General features: G+C 66.6%; 1 protein-coding gene across 2 annotated transcripts in view; it reads left to right on the top strand.

The window, feature by feature from the left end:
• The first annotated feature begins 5,136 nt into the window (after positions 1 to 5,136).
• The window catches only part of NACC2 (NACC family member 2), a 67,006-nt gene continuing 66,784 nt past the window's right edge, over positions 5,137 to 5,358 (top strand). The window contains exon 1 of one of the 2 annotated variants that reach the window (XM_049631640.1): positions 5,137 to 5,269. The gene's annotated coding sequence lies outside the window, so the exon portion shown is untranslated. The remainder of the gene's footprint in view (positions 5,270 to 5,358) is intronic. The other variant, XM_049631655.1, reaches the window with a different exon arrangement.

The raw sequence follows: 5,358 nt of genomic DNA on the forward strand, positions 1-5,358 counted from the left end.
ACCCTAACCCTAACCCTAACCCTAACCCTAACCCTAACCCTAACCCTGACCCTAACCCACCCCTTCCCGTGGATCCCGGCTCCCCTCAAAGGCTCCGCAGCGCCACCCTGGGGTCCTGGGCAGGCTTCCTGGAGGGTGCGGGCTACAGGATCGGGTTGGAGTGTTTAATGTTAAAAGGGGTGGTGGCCTCCATTTGAATCCCAAACTGGGGATGGGGGATGGGCGGGCAAACACCCACCGGCTAAAACTGGAGGCCTGACTGCAGATCTGGGGGCGGGGGTCTGCGGCGTGGCTGGCCTCTGCCCCCGCTGAGATCCCGGAGTCCGGGGTGAGACTGGGGGCCCCACTCAAACCCTGGCCGCGAGGGGACAGCCGGCGCTGTCGGGCCCCCCTGCACCGCCCAGTCGGCAGGGAGCAGGATCCCGACAAAGGGATGCTTTGTGGGCTGCTGGCGTGTGGCCCCAGACCAGGCGGCCGGGGCCTCTCCCGGATCTTCCCTCGGGTGGGGTGGAATCGGAGCCTCGCCACTTTGCTGGCAGCTACCCCGGGGTCAGGCCTGGGGTCTTCCCTGACTCTGCCATGCTGGGACCGCCGGGCGCTCACGGGAAAGCCCTCCCCGTGGCGGCGGTGGCCGGGGAAGAGCCCACCTGGGGCAGCTTCTGAGGCAGGGTTAGGGACCTGCGGTCAGTCGGTTCCTTTGGGCCCCAGTAAACTCCTCTTTGGACGCTGAAAGAGGCTTCCTCCCGAGAGGATGCAAATGCCACGGCAGCAAAGGGCTCTTCGACGTCGTTGCTTCTGTACCAACAGGCAGGAGTGGGGGGCGGACACCCTCCCCCCCGCGGTCCCTGCACGGGCCCGGCCCGGAGCTCCCCGCTCTCGCCGAGAGGACAGGCCCCTGCGCACATCTAGGGGGGAAATGCCGCTCTCCTGCTCCATCGCTTATGGGGCTGTTCGCAGGCCAGCAGTCCTGGCCTGGGCTCTGACCCTGAGGTCCCCTGCCTGCTGCTTCCCTTCCTGCTGACTGGGTACTCCTGACAGTCCACGGGCAGGAAGGAGGCACCCAAACTCAGGCAGGTGGGCAGGGGCCCCGGCCCCTCATCAACGGGGGCACAGCACCCCTCAGGCTCCCACATGCTGCAGATAGGTACTGTCACCTGACCTGTGCCGGGCATCCCATTGGGCCAGGGCCAGGGTGGTGGGCAAGACGGGGAGCCTGTACCCGTGCGGGCAGGGGAGAAGGGGTTGCGAATGTCAGGAGTGGATTAGCATTAGCCCCAGGGTTGGGTCGGGGGAGCTGGCTGGCAGTGGCCCATGTGGCTCTTTTATATGGGAGGGTCGGGAAGGCCCAGGCTCCAGGTATGACTGGCAGAGACCCAAAGGAAGTAAGTGGTCTCAGAGACAAGGGGGGGTGGGGGGGGCGTGGTGGAGAAGGCGTACAGGTACTGGGAACAGCAGGTGCAAAGTCCCTGGGGCAGAAGGAGGCCAGCAGTTGGAGGCCCCATGCAGAAACCGGTGTGGCTGGAGTGGAGTCAGGATGCTGGCGCTGCACGGGGACCAGGTAGGGGTGAGCGTGGGGTGGGGACCCAGGTCGTGGCCATCGCAAAGACTTGGGCTCAAGTTCTGTGTGGGAGGGAGACTGGGGGACCCGAGCAGAGGGGTGATGTGATCTAACACGTTCCAAGCCATCTCTGTGCTGCTGTGCCGTGACAGACCCGGGCAGGGGCACTGGGAGGTGGGGAGACAGGGAGCCCAGCTTCAAGGCCGCTGCAGTAACTTGGGGAGAAGGGGGTCGGACCAGGAGGGCAGCGGGGAGCGCGTGGGTTCGAGAGAGGTGACGAGGAGGGGTCCGAGGTGGTTGGGCCTGAGCCGCCCAGAGGCTGAGCTGACGTTCCCGAAGCAGGGGAGGCAGGGGCGGGTCTGGGGCACGGGGAGCCGCTCTGTGTGGCCATGTCTCCGTGACACGGCCCTCAGCCACCCAGGCGGGCAGGAGTCGAGGCGGCTGGTGGAGCAAGGCGTGAGTTCGGGTGTGCTTGCTGGGCCTCAATCCTTGTTGGAGACGAGCCTCGGGTGGAGGAGGTCGGCGTCCTCCAGACCTGGTGTCGCGGTGCACACAGACCTGACGGCTGCATTCGGTCCTGAAACCCCTCGGTTCAGAGGCCCAGGAAGAAAACCGTGCAGGATGCAGAGTTTGGGGGTGTGTGTGGCCAGGGGAGCCCAGGGAGGAGAAAGGTGCTCCCGCAGCCCTCCTCGATGGAGCACCAGCTCCGGGGAGTCATTTCCCCGGCAGGTGTTCGCAGGGCACGCAGCCACCTGCAGGACGTCCCCCTTGGGTGGGGCGCCAAAGCCTACTGCGTGGGGGAGGGGGAGGCAGACAGGTGGCCGGGCACTGGTTCTCCGCCCTGCTCCTCATACTCCACCTGGGTGGCTCGTCAGTGTGCAGACCTCTCTCTGGTGACTTCCCTCTTCCCCCACAGCCCGATGCTCTCCGCCCCGGCGGCAGGACCCCACGCCAGGCCGGGCCTTCCTGAGCGGAGGTTAAAACCCTTGCTGGCATCTCAGAGGGGCTGCGGTGCCAATCGGGTCCTGCAAGAGGGGCCTGCGGCCACCGGGCCGGCGTATCAGCCAGCAGCAATCTGGCGGCTCACAACGTCTGACTCACAATGGTCAAACGGAGGCAGGAGGTGCTCAGGCCCCCCGCCCTGGCTGGGCTCAAGTCCTCCCCGCCTGCCGGGAGCCCTGGCTGAGCGAGCCCCAAGCTGGCTGCACTTTCTTGCCGAGAGGCGCTATTCTCATTAGCAAAACAGGGGTAGAAAGAGCTAACCTCACGGGACCGTCGGAGCGTAGTTAGCCCGCACGGACACGCACAGAGCACGCAGGGAACATGCACAGAGCACAAACAGACCACAAACAGGACACGCACAGAGCACGCAGGGAACACGCACGGACACTCACAGGGCACGCACGGACACGCACAGAGCACAAACAGACCACAAACAGGACACGCACAGTGCACGCACGGACACGCACAGAGCACGTGCGGAACACGCACGGACACGCACAGAGCACGCCCAGGGCACGCACGGACACGCGCGGAGCACGCACGGACACGCACAGAGCACGCCCAGGGCACGCACGGACACGCACAGAGCACGCGCGGAACACACACGGAGCATGCACGGACACGCACAGAGCACGCGCGGAACACGCGGTGCAGGCCTGGAGGCGAGCGGCTGTCCGCATCTGCATTTAAATGTGCTTGTGCAGTGTACTCACACCCAGTTGCACAGAGACTGCAGCAAATCCTGTCACCTTCGGGGAACAGGTTTTTGGTCATCTGTTGTCTTTTAAAAACTTTACAATGGTTTCCGAATGTCCTCCATTAAAGAAGAAAGACTTTCTTTGAGATTTAGAAAACAGAGTGATGGAAGCAATCAGATCGTGCAAATATGTGAACCAGCTCCCCACGGGCAGGAGAGTGCAGACAGCCGCCTCCCATGCCCTGTCTAGGGAGGCCGTCACACCTCTAGACCCTCTGTGGGTCCTTATCCACGCAGGGACCCCGGTGCTGGCCATGAGAGGATCTCAGGAACTCATGGATGGCTTCTCGCGCCCTCGCCCTGGGCTGGACGTGCTCAGACACTAGTCTGTCCCTGCTCACGCGTGTCCTCTGTAGAAGCCCAAATTTCCCAGGGCCGGAGGGGGTCTGCACAGCCAAGATCCTCAGTAGCACGTAGGAGCCGGTGGGATCCTGAGGCCCGGGGCCTCTGCCCCACACCACCCTGTGGGCACCTGTGCCGGCAGGGCACCTCCTGGACCACGTGAGCACAGGCCAAACCGCAAGTCTGTGCCTCTGGTGGGTAGAGGCCCCTTGGACACGCCAGACTGCCCCTTGGGCTTGGAAACTGCAGTAGGCTGGACTGGTCTGGGGGTGAGGGGATTGGGGCCCTGTTTAGGTCCGAGTGGGGTTCTGGGGGCGTCCCAGAGAGTCCTTGAGAGTTCACACCCATCCTCCCAGAGGGCAAGGCAGGGGAGAGCTGGTGGGAGGCTGTTTTCTGTGCAGTCTCAAGTTGGAGTTGGGGGGGCGGGAGGGGTCAGTGTACGATCGAGGTGAAGGACCAGGCTTGTGCTTGGGGACGAAGTTCTTGCACGGGCTTCTGACCATTGTCCTAGGAATGACCTTGGCTAACTGTCTTGCAGGGCTTTAGCCCTAGCCTCTTACCCCCAAGGGGTCCAGAACATTCTCTGGGAGGGTGGCTGGGCATCTTGTTCTTCACATTAACCCCCTCCTCCTGGTGACCCCACGCTCCAGATCACTGTTTTGGTACCACCCCCATTTTCCCATGAGGACCCTTGTGGGAGGGAGGGAGCCAGGCTGTCTCTGGCCTGTCCTGACTGAAGACTCCAGATTGAAAAGGGGGCCTTTGTGGGGTGCTGCGGGTGCGGGTGCAGGGCCTGTTTGACTTGAAGGCGCACCTGCGTCTACAGGAGCGTGGCCTCAGGCAAACCCGGAGCCCCGGCGAGGGGAGGGGAGGGGAGGGGAGGGGGGAGGGGCGGCCGGTTGTTATGAATGACAATAATGCGCCAGCGCGCCCGGATCCAGCCAGGCCTGAAAGCAGCCCCGGCCGAGTTCCCGGGGCCGAGCGAGAGGCCCCGGGGCCCCGACGCCAGGTTCGCCCAAAGGCGCTCCCGCATCCCCGCTTTGCGCGCACGCCCTCCCGCCGGCGGCCCCGCTTGGCGCCGCCTTGCGGAGGCTGCTCGGTGCTAGCTCGGGCGCCGCGGGGAGGGGGCGCTCCAGGGCCCGGGGCTCCCGGTCTCCGCGGGTTTGTGCGAGGCCTGGAGGGCGGAGGGGGGGGGGGGGGGGGGGGGGGGGGGGGGGGGGGGGGGGGGGGGGGGTGTGGGTCGGGTCCGGCCCAGCGTCCCGCGCACGGCCGGACGCGCGAAGCCGGGGAAGGCGGCGCGGAGGGGCCGAGGAGTGCGGCCCCCGCCCCGGGACAACTCCCACCCCGCGCCCGGCGCCCCCTCCCCCCGCCGGCACCTCCCCCCGCCCACCCGGGCTCCCACCTGGCGGCGGGGCGGCGCGCCCCGGGGCGGCGAGTGCGCGCGCGCGGCCGGCGCGCTGTCCCTTTAAACGGCCCGCGGCGCCTCCCCGCGCCCCGCCCGCCGCGGTGCGGCCGGTGCTGGGCGAGGCCGGAGAAAGTCCATGTGAGCCGGAGCGCGGGGACGCGAGACTTCCTGCCGCCGCAGGCCGGACCGGGCCGGGCGCCCGCAGGTACGCCCAACTTGGCGCCGCCGGCCGGCTCGCCGCCGCCGCACTTCCCGCAAACTCCGCGGCGCGCCCGGCCGCCTCCCTGCCGCAGT

The sequence above is a fragment of the Panthera uncia genome, chromosome D4 (genome assembly GCF_023721935.1).
Source record: "Panthera uncia isolate 11264 chromosome D4, Puncia_PCG_1.0, whole genome shotgun sequence".
NCBI lineage: Eukaryota > Metazoa > Chordata > Mammalia > Carnivora > Felidae > Panthera > Panthera uncia.